This window comes from Helianthus annuus, chromosome 14 (assembly GCF_002127325.2).
Source record: "Helianthus annuus cultivar XRQ/B chromosome 14, HanXRQr2.0-SUNRISE, whole genome shotgun sequence".
Classification (NCBI taxonomy): Eukaryota; Viridiplantae; Streptophyta; class Magnoliopsida; order Asterales; family Asteraceae; genus Helianthus; species Helianthus annuus.
The window spans coordinates 96,641,204-96,663,528 of NC_035446.2; the positions used below are offsets into that span (position 1 = coordinate 96,641,204).

The following is a 22,325-nucleotide window of genomic DNA, read 5'->3' on the forward strand; positions in this document are numbered from 1 at the left end:
AGGGCGTGTGGGTCCTATTATTATATATTATGTTATTTAAAAGCGCTTTTTTTAGGGATGGAGTGACTATCCTTACCACGTCATTTTTATTTATGTTTTGATATTCGGTATCTCCTTGCTGTTGTTGACACGCATTTTGTAGTCATTGTGTCCCCGCCGCAACGCACGAGCGGAAAATCAACTAGTACTATTAAAAAAAAAGTTTAGGAATAGTAATCTCTTCTACATGGCACTTCTTGATTTGTTGTTTTTTCCTTTTCTGCCTTTCTGATTGTGTATATAGAGAGATTTTGTTTCTTCTTCACCATGTGATTTTGTTTGATAAAGTGGTTCAGTTTCTAGATGTTTACACCTTGCTGACCGGTTCCATGCTTGGCTTATTTGTTTCCCCATTTTCGTTTTTCCCCTTCTCCCCTAAAATCCCTAATCAGCTACGCGTCTCCATCAACACCTATCTTCATCATCCTCTACACCAACATGATTCCTTTCGTTTTCTTTTTCTCCACCTCCCATTTCCGCCCATCTATTGTTCGTTGGTCAAGTAGCGCTGACAATAACAGGCAATCAGTGACTGATGATGACTAATTGTTGACCGGTGTTAGTCGTCAATCTCCCGCCGCAAGCTTCTCCGTCAACAGTGGAGATTTTAGGATTGCGCGACATAGAGAGGAGTGAGACAGAGCACGTCGGTGTAAAGACTTCCGGTCGTTCCTTCCCTACGGCAATGGTGGTAATCAGGGACGGCGACTGTACTGTTTGGTGGTGCCTCTCAGACGACAACGAGTGTTAAACGGACCACGATATGTTCTGATTCGGAGACTTGAAAACCTAATATCAGATAATCAATTTCAAGATTGCAAGGTTGTGTCTATAATCTAATTATTAACTCATTTATTATTGATTTCTGGTTTCAGAAACTAAGTCAGACCAACGATTTTATGGTTGCAGAGGGTAAAGGAGTGGTATTCCAGTTCTTTGGAATGACCTGGCCTCAGGCATCAGACGATGGCGGCACACCCTAGAGTCCCGATCTATCGAGCGGGTGTTACATTAGCAGGACAAGGGATCCGAACATTGATCCGGCGACAAGGAAGGTGAAAAATGAACTTTTGGTTTTAGAGTCGCTTTTATGGAGGTATTGAATTCGACAAACAAACCAAGTTGTTTTGCGAATATTTGGTCCTTAATTCATGTTAAATACTTTGGAATTTTGATGTGTATTTATGCCCACTAGATGTTTGATGTTTGGATCCTTTTGAATAGTAATACATATTTTAATATGTTTGTTGTGCTTCTTATGAATATGCAAATGCTTTATTTCTGATAAAACCTAAATCATAGAATATTGTGAGAACCGAAAAGAAATGTCGTTCGCGAGGTTGTTTATATATACCAGAAAAGATAAACAAGAAATCCCAATAATGAGGTTATTTTGGTCCTATTCTGATTATTGCTTTAACTGATATGGCACTATGGTTTTTGTTCTTTGAAATAACTCTTAATCGTCATTTGCTTGGATACTAATCGCTGAATTCAAGCCTCTTCTCAATTTTGTTTGTTATTTCGTCTTCTTCAGGTATGCTATGCTGACATTTAGGCGTGTTGCTTATATCGATTTCTTACACGCTTCTGCTAGGTTTTGGGTTTTCTTGACAACACGTGTATTGTGACGTGTTATCTCTTGAACACATAAATCCTTTTACTCCAGGAGTATTTATCTAAATGTTGTCTTTGTTTGATTTCCAGGTTAGTATCTTCCAGGAAGCTTTTAAATTTGTGCTTCTTTGTTTTTGGATTTGTTAATTAGGTGTGCAAATTGTTGTTTTTGTGTGTCTGGGTTAAGCATTTCGTTTGTATTTTGTTTGTTTTTCGTTGTGCGGCGCTACAATTACTTTTAGATTAGTCAATCTTTGGGCTTCGATGTGGTAATTGTGTCTGCGATTTCCTTTTTTTGTGTGCTTGGTGTACGGTTGGTGACTCGCATTGGTAGCTCAATGCCCAAATTCGATAACTGCTTCTCGATTATCTCCTTTTTGTGTGTGTTTTGTTAAGTGTCAGAAAAGAGTGTGTTATAAGTAGCCCACAACCTTAGACCTCAAAACTGTGTTCTTGATGGTTCTGAACTCAAACTTTCAAAATCGATTATTAATGATAAAAGGATAGTCTTTTAAAAAATATTAAAGATGATATTTGCATTCTAAGAACTTTCTTTGATAGGGGTTGTTTAGTTTAAGTTGATTAGTGGTAATTAGGAGTATAAATTGCTGTTTAAAAGAAACAACAAAACACTATCTGTACAAACCCAACAAAAAGTTAATTTTATTTTACTCTTTGAATCTCTTATCATTGCAGTATATCCTAACATTTCCATATTATACAAACTGTAGGAGATATGTTCTTGAAAAAAGAAAGTATATTTTTAAGTCTAGAAGGGAACATATAATATTTTCTTGTACTGATTTGTATAGCAATTAAAGAATAAACTCGTTTATGACAAGGAACAAGCATTTAGGGGTGAACACTATTTGATTTGAGTTAACTTTGGTTTTATATTACAATTGGTCCTACTTCTGTTTATTTGGTTATTGGTCAAAACTTTTGGCTTGGCCTTCAGATTTCTTCATCTTATAGTTCCTATTTAAAAAGGAAAAATTAGTGACAGTGATTTTGTTTCTGACATACTAACTTAATTCGAACCACTGTCGAAATAAATTAGATGAGCCTCAATGGAGGTTATTAATTAGAACACCAAATGGACTCCTTCCACATAAAAGGTGGACTTAGTCACTTTCTTCCTTTGTTTTCAATCAAACTTTTTCAAACTTAAAGGAGCTTTTTAAATCTATTCTAAGTAGTCGTGTCTATGAAACATGGTTCGTTTTAAAAACTAATATATCAAGTACTACTCGGTGTGTTTGAATTAGTGTTTTTCAATTCTGTTGTGATTTTGTTGTTGAAATAATTGTTGTGTGGAAATATAGATATGCAGGTGTCTGTGTATATATATATTTATATGTGGGGAGGATGAGACAAAGTGTTAATGGTAACTGCTATGAAGGGTAAGTGGGCAAAGGTGTTTTATGCTATTGTTTTATATGATTGAAGCACTTCTTAGTCATTTCAGATTCAACCAGCTCACAAAAGAAAGAGCTCATGGAATGATCAAGAGGAAAGCACTTTTTTGCAGTTGCAAACTAGGACAAAAATGCAACTGCAATCCATTTGTTAAGCAGCCATATCGACTAACAACATCTCTTTGGCACAGGTTATGAAACGAACATACCCGATGTTAGTCCCAAAACACCACAACAATTGTATGAAATTTATATACCTAAGACCTTATCAGTTGAAGGAGGTTCTTTATGTCTTTCTGTAACGAATATATGTGTTATTTTCTATGATCATATTCCCAGATGTTTTTAAGCCGCACCAACGCGCGGCGGGCAAAAATTCTATCGTTTGTATACATTGGGCCTTGATTTTTAAGCCCCCCGCCGCAACGCGGCGGGTTTAAAACCTAGTTATATGAAAAGCCATTAAAGTTTTCCCTTGTGTTATTGGCCATACATGTAGATCATTGATGACGGGGTAGCCCAAGACTAAATAAAATGACTTAAACACATGAACGCTTAAAAGGTTAAAAGGTTCAAAGGTTAAAAACTCGGGAACTGGGATAAAGCAGCACGTGTACTGTAATCAGTCATGTCTCTGATTACTTCAATAACTCTCCTAGCCGCAAAAGTAAGACGAGTGCACAGAGTGTAGTCTTTTACCCGCAGGTCAAAACGCTTCAACCCCCAAAAGGGTAAGTCCCCCACTGCAAGCATGTTTCAATAGTCAATGGTTTCCTCTTTGAGTGATGACCTTCCCTATATATATGACACTTCATTTAGTGCTGGAGACATTCCGATCAGCTCTGATTCCATTGGGATCTCTGGTCTTTGCTCTTGAGTGCTTATTCCATGCAAGTCACTCTTCCTTACATTCAACACACACATTTCCATTGCTCCTACACCCGAAGCTGAACATACTTCAGTGGAGGATCTTAAGCAAACAACAAAATCTAACTAGTGAACCTCTCTCCACGTCTTGCAAACGTGGGGGACCCCACGACCTGCGTTAGGCAAATTTGAGTCCTCCAACCCTTTTGTCTAACCAGCTCAGCTACTACCATTGGTCTAGTATTTGTTGCATCAACAATCATGAACATCATGTACTCCCCTAATGCCACTAGGATCAGTTTTTAAGACGACACAACTTCACTACTCTGCCCTCCTCTAATATAGAGAATATGAGATAAGGGGCATTGGCGGACTCAGGAATTTTTTCATGGGGTGCGAAATATTTTTAAAAATTTTAGGCCGCCAAGATATATAAATAAAAAATTCGGTTCCGGTCGGGTCATGTAAAACAAAAAAACATCAAACTAAAATTTATATAATCATCAAAAACACGTCAAACGTTGTTACAAACATATTTAGAGTGTCGCCCTACGAGTTTTAATTTTTTGAAATCTATCCAAAACATCATTTAGAGTTATTTCTTAAGCAAGTCTTTCTCTGTATATAACATATACAACTATCACTCAAACCTTATACTAGAATCATATAATCAATAAGAGATTAAAAGACAACAAACTCATCCTATAAAGACTAGAACAACCCCACATTTCCTCAAAACACATAAAAGTTTAAACTTTTTTAACCCATCCTATTATCTTACGAGTCTTGAACAAAATCACATAAACATCAAAATAACAAAAAATAAAACATGTACCTGTTCGTGGCCGGAATTACACTGTTTGTGGCCGGAATTTTGCAGTCGTCGTCGGGGGTGGGGGTGTCACAGGTCGCTGGCAGTGAGGTGAAGCAGACGGAGGGCGGGAGTCGCACAAAGCTGACAGTCGATTGGGTTTTTTTTTTTTTTGTAAATTGGACTGATTTTGTTTAGTTAAAGATGTATTTGGGTTGGGCTTGAATTTTATTAACTTATTGGGCTTGATGGAATGAATTCAAGTTTTATTAAAGGGGTTAGTGGGCTAACTTGTTTACATAACTGGGTCGGGTTTCAATCCGTGTTCACAATTTTTTTATATAAATTCTTAACATTTTTTTCTAAGGGGTGCGGCTGAAAATTTCCAAGGGGTGCAGTCGGAAATTTCCAAGGGGTGCGGATGAAAATTTCCAAGAAGAACACCTGAAAATCACCAAGTAAGAGCGACATGATAAGTAGAGATCGTGGTAGAGGTGCATTCAAAGGAAGGGGCAGAGTTCAGGAACTAGAAGAAATGAAGTTCCTTAATGCTACCTATGTAACAAGTTTGGTCACTTAAAAAAGATTGTTGGTTTAATTAAGATGCACAAGTGTACCTTACTTTTTATAATAGCATAAGTGTACCATACTACAAATCAAGAAAAATGAGGAAGAACAAAATGAGAATTGTCGAATCCTCAAATCCCTGGATGACGTTTAAAGGGTCTTCGCTGACGTCGTAATATTCCAGCCTTTGCTTTCTACAAAAAAGGAAACCGTTAGCCTCGTCACAGAGGGCCCGAGGGGGGGGGGGGGATCCGTGACCAAGCTCCGGCGTGAGAATAAATAAACTTGCCGAAAAGTAAGAGAGAAGCTTATCCCGGCTAGTATGATCACCGGAATGTTCTCTATGGTGTGAATCAGGTATAAATATGGGTATTTAATGTGAGGGAATTATGGTTGGAATAAATGATCATGTAAAGCATTAAGTGAGATACCTTGGATTGAAGAAGTAGATCTCTTTACCTTTCTTATATAGCCAAGTTGGCTTATCTTCTCGACGGAAGAATACCGAGGAGATCTAACGGCTTCTGACCTTTTTTGGGGAACTCAGACACGTGTCTGAGCCCCAACGGTGAGATCGCTGTCCTCATTTAATGAGGCCAACTCGAAAGTACTGTATCCGCCGGAGATCCTTTTCTTATAAACCATTAATGCTCCCTGTTATCTCTGAATACCTTTTTCCCGCCCATTTAATATGGGAAAGTCCCTTAAGGAACAAGTATCGCAATTTGGGCCTTACCAGTTGGGCCTACATGAGAGGAGCCCAAGACGGGTCAAGTTGGGCAACCGATTGGCCCGTCGTCAAGAATCAACACTTGTTTCTAGCTACACAAATCCCTTAATGACACAAATTCAGGATGGAACTGAAGAGAAGGCACAATAATTTCTCTTAATGACCTGTCTGACACCACTACTAGGAACTAGGCCTTTAATGGCACATACTGATTTTATGACATGCAAGAGTGTGTGTCATAAAAAGTCATCTTTTCTAAAATAAAAGGTCTCTTTTCTAAAGTCTGAAGGATTTATAACACGCATTTTTGTATGTCATCGTTTAAGTGTCATAATAATAAAAAAAATACGGAGTACACTATAAATACATGGGTGTCATCTTGTATGTAGCTATATTATAACTTTGAATGTCTTTGATTGTTTCAAATACGTTGTGTAGATTTTTGAAACAAATGGTGTATTGGGGCTGTTTTGTAACAAGAAACGTCAAGCTACAATACCTGAAAAGTTATTTTTTGAAACTAATGAAAGAAATCCACCTTCTAAAGCTATTTTTGCTAATAAAGTTTGTTGGGAATCGATGTACAATTTTTAATTTAAAATTCCAAGTTTGTCGTTTATTAATATCACATATTAACTAAGTAGTGGAGGCGAGTATACGTGATTTAAATCCGATTTAAATTCCTATTAGTGAACAAGGTACAATTCCTTTAAACAATTATACACAATTTCAGATCATATACCTTTTTGACGAAAACCGCAGAAACACACGATGGTTCGAAAGACGTCACGCTAGTTGACACGTTCATGATCTCCAGACCTTCCTTAATCAACTCTTGAAATGAACTCGGAAATCCAGAAGCAAAACCGAGAACACATTACACGAATATTGATGAAACATTTATTAATTGATTTTATGTATTTAAAATAAATGGGTTCAACATTTAATTTTATATATCTATATTTTAAATATAAGTGGGGTCCCACTTGATTTCTTTTAATGTTTAAGTTATTACTTTGAGTTAATTACCAAAATCGTCCCTGAGGTTTGGGCAGGTTTGCCATTTTCGTCCAAAATGCCACTTTTGTACCAAATTGCCCCCAACGTTTGTAACTTTTTGCCATTTTCATCCAAACCACTAACTTAGTTTATTTTTTCTGTTAAGTTGAGTATATTTGGATGAAACTGGCAAATATAAAACCACAGGGACGATTTTGGCAATTTATTCAAACTCTTTTAAATTTCTTTTATTTAATTAATTTTGTTACATATATAATAAAAAAGAATATACATGTAATTTTTATATGAAAAAAAATAATAGTTTTGTCACATAATTTTTATAAATTTTCATCCAACCACTAACTAAGTTAATTTTTCTATGAAGGCGAAAGATGTTTATAAACTAAGACAGAAATTAATTTCTAATTTTTTATATAGATTAGTTTTAGAAAAATAAAATCTACTTAAACCTCTAAATTTTATAAAACTAAAATGTTGGTGACCTTATTAAAAAAGGTCAAATAAAAAAATCTTATCATATATACCAAGTTTATAATTCATCCTCTACTCTTTTAAATTCGCTCCTAAGGAAAAACAGAAGCCGGTGCCCCCCCCCCCCTCCCCCCCCCCATCAAACAACGTATCGTTACCAAACCTTAAAATTACCTACCAAATTGTAATTATAATGCTATGAACCAAAAGGTTCTTTACTCAAGCCACTCAGAATAAGTATTAGTTAGTTACCCTCATAATCTTAATTAAATAAATATTTTATTTCTACCAACATATTTCCTTGGTGCTCAACACATTTAAAAAATATGTAACGTTTTACAATTTTTTTCTATCTCTACAACTGATAAATACTAAAAGTTGTAATCGATTGTTATGTGTTGCACACCAGTGACGTTTTCTATTTATAAAACTGATTTATTTAAAGAAGCTATAAATTAATTTATGTCTTAATTTATAAAATTTAAAACATCCTTCACCTTAACTGAAAAAATAAACTGAGTTAGTGATTTGGATGAAAATTTATAAAAAATATGTGACAAAACGATTAATTTTTTTTTTCCAAAAACTCCATGTATATTCTTTTTTATTATATATGTAACAAAATAAATTAAATATAAGAAATTAAAAAGGGTTTGAGTAAATTGCCAAAATCATCCCTGTGGTTTTATATTTGTCAGTTTCATCCAAATATCCTCAACTTAACAGAAAAATAAACTAAGTTAGTGGTTTGGATGAAAATGACAAAAACTTACAAACCTTTGGGGCAATTTGGTACAAAAGTGTCATTTTGGACGAAAATGGCAAACGTGTCCAAACCTCAGGGACGATTTTGGCAATTAACTCTATTACTTTTTAATAGTAAGGGTAGTTTAGTCATTTTACACGCAATTAACTGGAAAAGTTAATGTCAATCTAACCAGCGGAGCATCCAGTTAACAGAAGTGTAAACCAAAACAAAACATGTAACTTTAAAAAAAAAAAAAGCGAGGACTAATGGTGAAATTTGAGTAAACCCAAGTGAGCATTTAGGTACTTTACTCTTAAATACAATATATAGCTTAAATTGCCCTTCTAACAAGTAACTAGTGTAATCAGAAGAGGCACTTGTATATACTCACTTATGGGTTATTGCTCATGAAATCAATGTCAACACTAGCAAACCTCAACAGGTACTGAAGTGGTTACAGGATGGGGCCGGCCCATATGAGTATAGAGGTAAGGCAAAATGAAAGTTTTGTAACAAAATGAAAAAGATTTGGATATTATAGTTTTTCCACGAATCACCATAATTTGCTTAATTAAATTTTGATTACCAACATATCATACACTACGACTGAATAACATATTATCTGAATCTTAGAGGTATAAAATATCAACATCTTAACATCAGAAATCTTAGAATTTTCGAACATAAAAATCTTGAAAGTACTCGAATCAACATTTTTGAATGACAAAATATTTAAAACGCCATATTATTAGATGTATCAAACTACTTTACATGTTTTGTGTTAGTTTGTATCCTTATTTGGTTTGCTATCATTTTGTTTCATTATGTCACAATTACATACTTTGTATTGTTTGACCTTTTATGCGTCTTGCATGCATTAGGATTAATTGTCGACACCATCTTGAGGCTTGGGAGGCAAAACCTCTTTTGCTGACGTGACAGACATGTGATGGTCCACACCCTCTTCATCCCCTACGACACTGTATACTCGTATAGTCTTAGGATACGTGCGTGTGTGCATCCAAGTCACGTTTTAGAAACGAGTATACATTGTTTTTTGGAGAATAAATACGTGTTATACAATGAAAAGCTTTCATAAAAAATAAAAGTCTTTATTACTGTTTTTCGTTTAGTTATTTTTGTGGAACATTACATTTTAGTTTATTGTATATATAAAAAATAATTATCTATGTTTACTTACACTTGGAAGTAGGGATAGACATTTGGTACTGGGTACTGGTATCAAATTTCCCGTTTTGAATTATTTTCATTACCAATTCGATACCCACTTTTTGGAGTTTTTGGTACCGCTACTTTTGGTTCAGTACGATACCAGTAAAATACCGATTTTTACCTTTAAATACCGGTACTGTACCGGTCCCGTACCGTACTGTGCCAAACTTTTTTTTATACTGGTACCCACTTTTAACGATTGTCGGTACCAGTACCAGTACCGCAGTCATCCCTAATTGAAAGTTAGGTTAAATTTGTCCAGATGGTGAAACACAATATAATATGAGTTTTTAAGTTGTAATTATTTATGTAAATGTCACTTATAATTCATTGTCATGATAAAAATGTAACTATATTCCACTTTCATTGAACAATCTATGTTTTTCATACCTTTGAAAACTTTTAAAACTAATCTTGTATTCGGTTTTATATCTGTCAGAGTATACGCATCCCAGATGTTTCGAGTATATCCGTTGAGTTTATCTTATTGGGTACCGTAAAGAGTGCTTTCCAAAAGTGATTAAAAAAGATGATTATAAATCAAGATATCAATGAACAATGAATATTTTTGTTTTAAAGAATGGAGAAAGGAATATTTTTGGTTTCAGACGCTTATAAATATTTTTGTTTTAAAGAATGGAGAAAGGAATAGAAGTTTATTTTTTAAATAAAGAACATCTTGTTAGAGTTGATAAGTTAAACAACGTTAATTAATTAGTGTATAATTATCTACTATCGTGTTATGTTAGGAAATGTGTTAGATAATTATATGTAATCAAATAATTGGTATCCTAGTTATAGTTTAACGCGTTAGATTAGCTATATATACCATGTTTACTGGTAAGATTTATAATTAAGTTTTTAAGTAATATAGTGGCGGCGCAGTTTGTTGTCCGTCTACCTGCTATTCTTATGTAATTTGCCGTGTTGATTGGAATGAAAATTCAAATGGAAAAAAAAAAGTAATATAGTGGGAGTTAGCCATAATTTTACGCTCGTTTGAGTATCGATTGGAACATGACATCTTTGAGACTTCTTTTAACTATTAAATTCTTGTACCTTTTGATTTAATCAACTAGTTATCTAGCCATTTGATTACTTCTGTTCCACATCAGTTTGCGTTTATTTACCAACGGTATCTTTTATCTTAAATTGTATAAAACTTACCACTTCTAAGCTCAATGATGCATGTGGGCTTTTACAAGCATCAGAATACAAAATCCATAGATACAATAAAGAAGTAAAGCAGGGGTGCCACCGGCCATGGTCCGATATTTCAAATAACACATTATTTAAAAAAAATTAAAAAAAAACGATATGTATATGTAAAAAAATTTATAGAGTGTACCATACAAACGCCAATATGGGCCCACTTACAAAACTATTCTTATGGTTTAAATTAGTTATTAGCTCATTGGCATTAGGTTGTATAAAATACTAGTTTGTATTATATATATATATATATTTCGTTATAGCATAAGGACACGTTTTTTTAAGCTCGATAAGAATACATGAATTCTTAGAACCGACCCTGATGTAAAGCATGTCGTCTTACAAATTCTCCACATTAACATGTTGTCATGTTTACGGTAGACTTTCAAGGATGTTAAATGGCCCAACTTTTATATAGCATAACTGTCCACTTAATGTGTGGGCCAAAATATTAATTCATATTTTGGGCTTCAAATCACAGAATTGACAATATGTCCATTGCATTGCAGATTTGTATCACACAACACCACCTTGAATATTAATCACCGACCTTAAGCAATTGTGAAAACCTCATTAATGTGTGATGATGTGATTATTATTGTTAAAACATGGTTTGTGAGTGTGAAATGGAATTTATTAAATAATAGAAAGTATTTTTCAGTCTATTGTATACTTCTTTTATTATATATTAAAGAGGGGTTCAGTTCTTTTAGAATGTTGCTATTGCAATTTTTTTAAAATTTAGGTTTAGGGGAGAGAATAAGGGATGAGATGTAGCGTCTTTTTAGAAGAAAATAATTAATTGAAAGATGGCATGGTTTGATGTAGGGGCGGTAATTCTTGACACGATCGTCAACCTAACTCAAACTCGACAAGAAAAAAAAGTTTGGGTCGACTAACACGACCCGTTTAAAAAAGTGGGTCAGGTACGGGTTGACCCGTATTATAAACATGTCGGGTTCGGATTGACCCGTTAACCCGTTTAACTATTTAGAAAAAAAAGCTTTTATATATTTGTTTTTTTCCATTTCCATTTTACATGGTTAATCATAATAATGTTAGTTTTAACACATTATATTATGTACATGTCACACTCATCCAGTCATCCTCAACATTTAAACATGTTATTGATAACCCGCTTAAAACCCAACAATTCGCTTATAAATCGTCAACTTGTATGACTCATTTAAAAATACGGGTTAAACGGGTCGGGTTCAGGTTGACCCACATTTATATGTGTGTGGGTGAGGGTTGAAATCTTTGACCCGAATAATAATATGGGTTGAATTCGGGTTGAACATTTAAACCCACCACCCGCAACCCATTAACCCACCAATCCGCCAACCCCTCAACCTGACACGATTGACACCCCTAGTTTGATGGATGAGATGTGAATGCTCTTTGACCCGAATAATAAATGTCCACGTCTTTTGTAGCAATACATGTAAAGTTGGACGCAACATTGTATTAGGTTAGACGCGCTAATTTTATACTAGACTAACATTTGCATAATAAAAACTTATTACAATAGCATATTAGAACCTTTAAAAAGTTATTTTTTTTAACACAATAAGATGTCCTAATAGGGAGGCTTGCATTTCTCTTGGAAGATGAAGGTTCAACTCCCATTTGGTGCAGAGTGCGGCACTAGTAAGCAATGATAAGAAACCCAGGGAAATTTGGGTTTGATCCTAGAGCCAAACGGCTTTTACCGGTAATTTCACAGCCGTGTCTACGGGCATGTGGGTTACCGGGTTTTCCTCGGAATTGGTGGTGAACTTAGGTTTACTCTCGGGGTACTATGTTTGGTCCAGTGGTACCCCTGCCCCAAGAGTGCTCGAGATTGATTTTATTACTGTTAAAAAATAAATAAATGAGTTAACATGAATCAAAGTAAGAGTACTAACAATTCAATTCACTAATTTCATTCTTAATAGACTATTCAATAATTTATATATATTGTTACAAGATTCATTCTTAATAGACTATTCAATAATTTAAATATATTGTTACAAGATGAATTATTAAGCAAGATGTGATATTAAGTGCAGTTGTTGATAATTGCTTTTTCCCTTGCAATTTTGTAGCCTTGCAATTTCCATATCAATCAACATATTCCCTTTCACCCTTTTTTTTTTATCAATTTGTCTCTTTCACCAACCAACCATCAACTTTAGTCTAAAATCACATTAAGAACCAACTTCTATTTTTCATCATTAAATTTTTACTTTCATCCTTTGTTTGAGTGTTGCTTTAGACATACTTAACCCATATTGTTACACACAGAAATTATCCTTCAATGTGTACTTTGTAGTGATATTTTCAAGTGTGTAATCCAGACTATGTGTTTTTCCAAAAAAAAAAAAAAAAGCCTACGGTTTTGTAGACGAGACTTTCCAATCACAATGAAAGAGAAGAAAAACGGGAACTAGTTTAATTTTCAAAACTATTGTATTTTTAAATAATATTATAAAACATGCAAATACTTGTGTATTAAAATTCTAAGGTAACGGATTTAATGTATTTTTGCCTTGTAATTATTTGAAAATAACCTTATTTAAAATGTAAAACAGAAAACTTAACAAAACTGTGCTTATCAAATAACTTAACAAAACTCTGCTTATCAAATATGACAAATTATTAAAAAAAAAAAAAAAGAAGAAGAAGAAGATTTTTCCTACTTGAAATTAAAAAACAAAATGACAGTATTTTAGATTCGTAAGATGAGAAACCTAAACACGAGTTACATTAACTTTAAAATTAAGAAACATTTATATATTTAAAAAAAATGCAATTTTATATATATTTTTTTAAATTAAGAAGAAGATTTTATATTAATAAGTCGCTAGTCTGATTACCACGCGCTTTGTTGCGGGCCTTTATTCATTATCGGCCTGGTTCATTACAGTACTCGTACGGGCACTCGGCATAACAATCATGGTCAATCAACAGGTGTTTTACATCGATTGAAAACAATAAAAGCGAATACATGTACCAGTACCGCTGTTGTTTGGTCGGTATTAGTCCATTATGATACCCGTATCGTACAGACACTCGATATAGCTTATGATACCAAAAAATATTTTATTGCGAATATAACTTTGTGTTCAATGAATTTTATACCGCCATGTCGAGAAAACTATAAAAACGAATACGGTATCGTTATCAATGTTGTTTGGTCAGTATATGTTCGGTTTGTGATGATTAAAAAATCAACTATATATGGCCCGTTCAAATAGAACTTTTATCGAATTGTACATAATATTAAGCACATGATGACGCTAATAATAAAAAAACTATACCGATATTATACGGTACAATACTTATGTTGTTTAGACAATATTAGTAATATTAAAAAAAGAAAATCATTAAAAGCTAACATTAAAGTAATATGTTTAAGGTTAAAGTAAATATAATAGTAATCTAATGTAATACTGAAATGATAAAAGTATGAAAAAACTATATATGTTATTATAAAAATCTAATTTCTATTCATACTCACTTTTCAATTATACTCGTTGGCGTCGTGCGTTGCGGCGAAACTAAACAAATGATAGTGTAAAACAAACGTTATTTGAGAATAGATCATGTTGTTTAGAAAGTCAAACCATTTTATCATCATACCATTTTACGATACCAAATAAATACTCAATTTTGAATACAACTTCGTTCGTAACAAAACTTATACCCTAATATCGAAGGAAAAAATTAACGAACGAAAGTTATTAAAGAGATATCAAATTCATTGATAAAGGAAATATAATTTTTAAAAAAACAAAAAAAATTACTAAAAACCAAAAACAAATGATAAACGAAATATGATTTTAAAAAGGAAAAAAATATGTTAAAACCTAAAATAAATATAGTAATAAACTATTATAATATTAGGAGTTAATTTCGCCGTTAGTCTTTGTGTTTTATGCAAAGTAACAAGATTAGTTATTAATAGTTTAAAGTCATACTCTGAGGTACCAACATTTCATTTTGTAACGAGTTTGGGTATCAACATTAACATCTGTTAAGTTTTCTGTTTAGCTCATGGGTATTTCAGTCTTTTCGCATTTTTGCTAATTTAATCTTTTATAAAGTGAAGGGGTGGAGAAACTAATATTTCTCTTTTATAAGAAAAAACTAATATTTGTTTAACGTTTAATATTTGTTTATAGCCTAGTGGTATCTTGGGGGTGGGATAAGGCTTATGACCATTAGGTCATGGGTTCGATTCCCACAAAGGGGGTTTTCCCAGATTTATTGGGTTTCCTCCTGAATTGGTGTAAAGGCATTATTGCCTAGTGAAGATGGATATGATCGGGTGGTTCTGCTGGTGGCACGATGATACTCCAGTGGTCCGTCAGTGATCCAAATTTGCCGTTCAAAAAAAAAAAATTTATGTAACATGACAAAACTTACTTTCTTTAAATTGTAAACAAAAATTAGATAAGTTACTAAAATAAAAGTATAATGATCTCAAAAGACTTATTTTTACTAAACACCTAATACTCGTATAACATATCATGATAAATGTTTTCAAGAACAATGGCACAGGCAATTCAGTTTTGAAGAACGTTGCTACTCTTCTGGTGAGCAAATACTCTATTGTAATAATATTTAAAAATGTTTGAATCATAAACAAAATAAAAAAAACGTTTAAATTAAATTAAGTTAACAAGCATTACAAGCGATGGTCAACCACCATCTCCACCACCACCAACACTTCCATTCCTGCCACCAACTCCCAGACCATCAAACGACCAGTCATTGTCGGTTCCCTATATCCAAAGGGGCTAAATCGGTATCTTCTTCTCGCACACCCTAAAACCCAAATCGAGGCCTAAGATCTGTAATTGCGTTTTGTTTTGGAAATGTAGAAAAGTTGAGTTTGATTTTGGAAACCAAAATCAAGAACATATGATATTTAGGGGTCTTCATGAGCCGATCCGACCCGAGCAAGGGTCTGCTCGTGCTCAAATTAAATTACAACCGAGCAGATCGGTTCGGATCGATTTTGCAAAACCGAGCACAAAAGTGATACTCGTGCTCGGTTCGAATTTTAATCGAGCAGATCGTTTTCGCTTGGTTTTTCTCAGCACCTTAATTAAAACATGTGCATTAACACACAAAAAAAAAACTAAAATCAAGACTATTACAAGGCTGCATTATCACGTACTCTCATAATCAAACGCATAAATTCATATAACATATTAATTGATGAATATTAATGGATAACAAGCATAAAGACGTTGTGTAGCATAAGAAACTTGGCCTTTACTTGAAGATTCAAATTGGGGATGAAGATGTAGGATAGACCTTTCATTCGTCGGAGCGAGGGTCCGTCACGGAGCAAGGAACGGTCGCCGGAGCTAGGGGCAGTCGTCCGTGTCTCTGAAGTTCAGTCTTCACAGTTCACTTAATGTCGCATAGTCGCAAAGTGAAGAAACTCGTCGGCTAGTCGCTGGGGAGTAGGGTTTAGGAATTAGGGTAAGGACTTAGTATTGAATTGGACTAAATCTGATTCTTGGGCTTTGTATTTTTATTGGCTACTTATACTTATAGTTATAAATCTTTAAAATCTATAATATATATTAATAAAAATAATTCGAGCGAAACCGAGCGATCGACGAGCGAGCGGGCATTTTCTCATGCTTGGCTTGTTTTCAAACCGAACCGAGCCGAGCGACTCATTTAAAAACTGAGCGGGAATCGAATGAACATTTTCCGGGCATTTTTCGAGTAATCGTCGAGCAGTTTGGACAGCCCTAATGATATTTGAGGGGGGTGGTCGGACGGGAGGGAGTGGTGGTGTGTGAAGGAAGTGAGATGGAGAGGGAGAGAGACGTGATGATGAAATCAATGTAAACATAGAGGTGGGGTATCGATTCAGAATTAGAGGTAGCCAGTGGTGTGGAGGTGATGGTGGAGGTGGTGGTAGGGAATCTCCGCTGTTTGTTAACAAGAGTATAATGGTTTTTGTGTTTACTTATAAAAGAGAAATATTAATTTCTTCAGTTTACATAAAGATTAAATTAGTCCTAAAAATGCGAAAAGACTGAAATACCTATGAGCTAAACAAAAAACTGAACAAAAGTTAGTATTGATACCCAAACTCGTTACAAATGATATGTTGTTACCTCAAAGTGTGACTTTAAACTATTAATACCTAATCTTTTACTTTGCATAAACCATAGGGACTAGGGTTGTAAACGAACCGAACATTTAGCGAACAGTTCGTGAACCGTTCGGCGGGAAGTTCATTTACGTTCGTTCGTTTAGTTAATGAACGGACATTGTGACGACCCAAACTTTCAGGTCAGCACCTCTTAGTCACGTGATCCTGTTTTATTAACATTCCTTTTTCATGTTCCCCCTCGATGATAAAAATTATTACCTTACACTCCTGACTTTAGGAAATGTGCTAATTGATAAATGTGATTACGTATGTTATGTGATTAGTGGGCCACTGATTTAAGTTGGGCCGCCACCACTTATAAATGACCTTGGCCCAACCCCCTTAAACTAATTCCTTAAACTAGTTCCTTGAACCTATTACTTCTCGGCCCAGCCCAACAGATATGAAACCCGGCCCCAAACCTTTTCTCTTCCTCTAATATTACGTAAAAAAGGGGGGTGGGTGTTTTAATTTACAACTTTAATCAAACCCTACTTTTCTAAACTCACATGCGGCAGAAGATTTCCCCTTCATAACTCATATTGTTCGATCAAGGCTTTGGTTAGTAATCTTGTATTTGTGTCAATTCTACTTGTGTGATCTTCTTATGTATGTGCTTGATTATCAAAGAATGTGTATGTAAGTCTATGATTAGTATATTAACAAGTGGTAGTGATATATATATATATATGTGTGTGTGTGTGTGTGTGTGTGTAGATTAATTGAGTATGTTTTAGGATCATTCGAATATATTGCATGATATATTGATAATATGAAGCTGTTGACATGCATGGATCGAATATGGGGAATTGTTTGATGATAGATATGGCAGCAAGTGTTTGTAAATATAATATATATGCATGTCATTAATGCTGAACTAAAGTTCACGTGATGTTGCTGGATAGTTGTGATCACGTCTACTGTTGTTAGGTCATGTAATTATTGTTTGTTTTAAAGGCTCATGTGAGCACAAAAGACAAATTCAAGCAGCCACTTAGATGAGCACTAATAGGATTTGGCCCAATCAAATTTTAGAATAAATTGGTTCAATCACTAATACTGAAGTGGAATGATATCAGCTGAGTGCATGCTATTAATAATTGAATTGGAATGATATAACATGTGTGCATGTTATTAATGCCAAATAAAAATTGAAGGTGTAATTTGTTTAGTGGACCTCAAATGATCGAATTTCAATGGCATTTATTAAACTGGATCGACATCATTAATGCAATTCACATGACTTACACTTTAGATGAGTTTACATAAACTGGGCCGCGAATTGATCGTAATTAACATAAGATTTATCTCAGATCATACCAAACCCAAGAACGTTATTAATTTGGTTATTTTGCATGTATTTGTGTTGGAGAGTAAAGTGTTATATGTGTGTAAACATGAGATTATTATGTGAACCTGCTATGAATCGAATACATGTTAGATGACTACTTATTGATATTAAGTTAAGGGATTGATTGTGAAGATTTGAATTATATGCGTGAAATACATGTGCAATAATTGGGTATCATTGTGCATAAACTTGCTATGTGACCTGGTACGTGAGCCGAACATATGATAGGGAATATATGATGATGTTAAACTGGTATGTTGCATGAATTACTAAGGTGACTTGCATAGCGATAGGTGAAGTCTGTGTTCACTGCAAGTATAATATGTGTAACGAATGCGCGAACTATGTGACTTGAGTCTATGTGAAACAGATTGGCTTTGATAACCATGCTAGGATTTTATTGATCAACTTGAATACGTAGATAAACATACCGTGCAAACCAAGGTGAGTTCACACACTCTCTAAGGCATGGGATTCCCGGTGGTTGGGAATGAGTTAATGAATTAAAACAGAACCTACATATCCTCCTTGGGTAGGATATGTACCGCCATCCTCCATGGGTAGGATGCCAATATTAATCCTGCGTATTCTCCTTGTGTAGAATACGTACATTCGTCCTCCTTGGGTAGGACAACAACCATAAACTTACTAGACAAAACTCTATCATTAAGTCCCTCATTTTTATATCGACTTAATCGCCGGGCCAATGGCGAACGGGTCATTAGTTAATAGCGCTATTAGGGTTGACAAGCCTCACACCGTGCCGGAAGGACGGGCGTGTACTAATGGATCTGGGCACTCAGTCAATGATGATAGATATTGACCTAGGGCACAACTTACTTTCGTCAGTTGTCGATATGGTAACGGTCTAGTGGTTCACATGGGGAAGCCCCCACTGATTATGGACATGGTCTGGGAAACAAAGATACTGGTTAACTCGTGGTTTACGAAACAACTTATGGTTTTCAAAACAAACTTGTAAAACTAAACAACCAACTGTGAACTCGCTCAACTTTGTTGTTGACTCGTTGTTACATGCCTTGTAGGTCCTTAGGTGCACATTGTTGGAACTTGCTGTCTGGGAGCCTGGAGTGGTCATGGGTCGAGACACACCCAAGACTAATGGTTTTTACATGTGGTTTATAAACACTTAACGAATGAATTATGCTTCCGCTGTAAACTGTGAATTATTTCTAACGTTGTAACACTTAATGTTATTAAATGAAAGTTTTATTTAAATATATCTATGAGTTCAATATGATTGGTGGCTAGATCCTAGTACATCACACGCCTCGCGGGCGTTTCCGCACGTGGTATTTTGGGGGTGTGACAGATTGGTATCAGAGCCATTGGTTATAGTGAACTTGGTTTTATTTAAAAAGGGAAAAACGTTTTTGTAAAACCAGACTATAACCAAACAGTTCTGAAGACGTGAATACGACCATGACACTCAGCTCCAGATTGCAAGGTTCGCCTCTCGTATACTCATTATACTGCATAACTAGTGAACACCTACATATAATATTGCATGTGATTGCACGTTTAGCACAACAGTATGAATTCATGTATACTTGCACGTGTTATGTGACTGATAGGGTGGTATTTCCCTAAACCTTCACGACTTACGCTTCGTGATACTCTTTGTTTGCTACTCGAGTTTGAGGAACCATTTGACATGAGTTAAGAGGAGCTGAGATGAGCATGCAAATCACAATATTATTGTGGGTGCACACATAATAATAATGTGGGGTGCATGCCCTGTGAGGCTTAACAAGTGGAAAAGGGGTTCCGTTCCGTCATTTGATCGATGTGAAACATAACAAACCTATAGGGGTCATAGCAGTAGTTGTCCCCTACTCGAACGTGAACTTTTCATTCATCTTTGGACCCCTTTGAATCTTGATGCTATCGAGTGTTACCTGAACACCCATCTAAACACCTAGCGAACCGTGTAGAATGTTAGGTGCTTAAATGAACGCCCCTGAGTTGGATGTCGCAGCGTCGAATGATTGATCGATACCTTTTACACTCCTCTTCGTTTACTGGAACCCACGTATTGACGTCTTAGATCTCGAAGTATGATCACTTCTGCAACACTCCCGCAACACACGGTGTATTACTCAAACAACTTGCAACATCGATGGGCAGGAGGATAAGCGTAGTACTTTACCGACCGCAGTATTTTGACGACCCTGATTACCAGCTACGAGCACCAGCGAATTGATTTCAAATTGAATCCTTAACCCTTGTCAGCGACTCATGGGAGTCTACTCTTACGAATCAATCGGGACATAAGCAATGACAACTGACTATAGTGTGGAATGTGAAAGTGCCAGCACTATGAATAACGCCTGAGGACATGACACGAAAAGTGACAGGATGAGCTCTGTAGGTGAAGAATCGCAGGACTCCGTTACAGGCAATGACACCCGAAGCAACAGGCACGGCGACATCAAGGTACCCGTAGTCATAGCTTACAGTATGGAAATGAAGGTGCCTACAACATGGATTGGCTATGGTTAAGATAAGACGACAACAACCAAAGGAACGACGGTAGTACTGGAAATTCTCGTAACGAAAACAACAACATTGGGAATGATGCTCATGGAAGGGCATCTAGAGAAGGCGTAGGCAACGCCAGGCATAGTAGCAACGTGGTAGCTTGTATGGGTAGCTGATCGATTCGTCCCTGTTCTGTTTAACCCTGATGTTTCTTGAAACCAAACTTGTTGTGGAATCAATGGATGGCAAGCCAATTGAAGCCTAGTATGTTAGTTGGGATGCAAACTCGACCTTGTGGGACAAGTGTTCGACATCGACCTTTCGTCTGATACCCTTGATAGATTCGATGCAGTGGGGAGTATGGATTGGTTGTCCAGATATCGCGCAGTTATACGTGGTGTGAAGGTTAGCATCATATCAGCAATGAAAGCCAGAAAGCGTCTACGGAGGGATTACCTCGCTACGTTGGCAACCGTCACTAATGCGAAGGCTAAGGAAAAGAGGATCGAGGATCCATCGATTGTTCGTGACTCTTCTTAGTGTGCAACTCGAGGGATTTTCAGATCTACTTCCACAACTGTTAGGCAGAATCTCAGTTTGATCTCACGCCAGAGGCAGCCCTGATTACTCGTACTCTCACCGTCTTGCACCAGGAGGTTTGCAAAAGCTGTCTAATCAACCACAGGAACTGTTGAACGGGAGTTTTGTCGGACCTAGATTTTTGCTTTGGGGAGCCCCAGTTATAACCGTGAAGATAAGCCTTTCATATGGGTACCGACCATCGAGAACTCAACCAGGTGACAGTCAAGAACCGTTTGCCTCGACCATGAATTGACAACCTGTCGGCCAGTTGCGAGGGTCAAGCTCCCATTCGAGGGTTGACTAACGAACTATCAACTGATGGAAGACCATGGGGAGGATGATTCCTAACACGGTGTTACGAATCCAGTATGGCCACTCCGATTTTTTCTGTTCAAGTTATATAAGATATTCAACACACCAGCAGCTTTATGGACCACATGAATCGACCGTGTTGTTGATGACGTCTTGAAACATTTCCAGGAGAAGGGAACAACATGGGTGGCATGTGTGTCTCATCTTAGAGCTCTTGAGGGAAGAGCCACTCTGCGCGAAGTCTTGTTAAATGTAATTTTCTGGGTTCGAGAGGTACCTTTTGGATATATAATCAGCGAAGTGGGAATGCACGTGGATCTCGCTAAGATCTGTCTTGGTTGGAAACTGATCGACACCAAAGAGTCCTTCGTGGATACAGCAATTTCTTGGTCACACTCGATGCTATCGCAGATAAATCATCGGATTTGCGAAGGTCGCGCAACTTAAATCTCTCTAGCACAGCAGGGTGCTATGTTCGTGAAAGACAGAACATGAGGACGTCCTTTCAGCTTTCGAATCCCGACTCCGCAATGCACTGAGCATCGTTTTTACCCGAGGATGCGGGTGATTCAGTGGTATATCCTTATAGTCCGAAATCAGTGTCCCAGCTGCACATCAACGCAACACGAGAGAGTGATGACATACGTGATGGACTTACAAAGAGGAACTGCGCGACACA

The 22,325-nt window shown here is 35.9% G+C and overlaps 1 long non-coding RNA gene across 2 annotated transcripts; it reads left to right on the plus strand.

The window, feature by feature from the left end:
- Positions 1–277: 277 nt before the first annotated feature.
- LOC110874110 lies at positions 278–3,431 on the plus strand. 2 transcript variants are annotated; one of them, XR_002555649.2, is made up of 3 exons: positions 278–861; positions 949–1,135; positions 1,577–3,431. It is a non-coding gene; the product is annotated as an uncharacterized LOC110874110 (long non-coding RNA). The 2 variants fall into 2 exon arrangements; XR_004878203.1 differs by having other exon boundaries at positions 279–861; positions 949–1,094.
- The last annotated feature ends 18,894 nt before the right edge of the window (positions 3,432–22,325 follow it).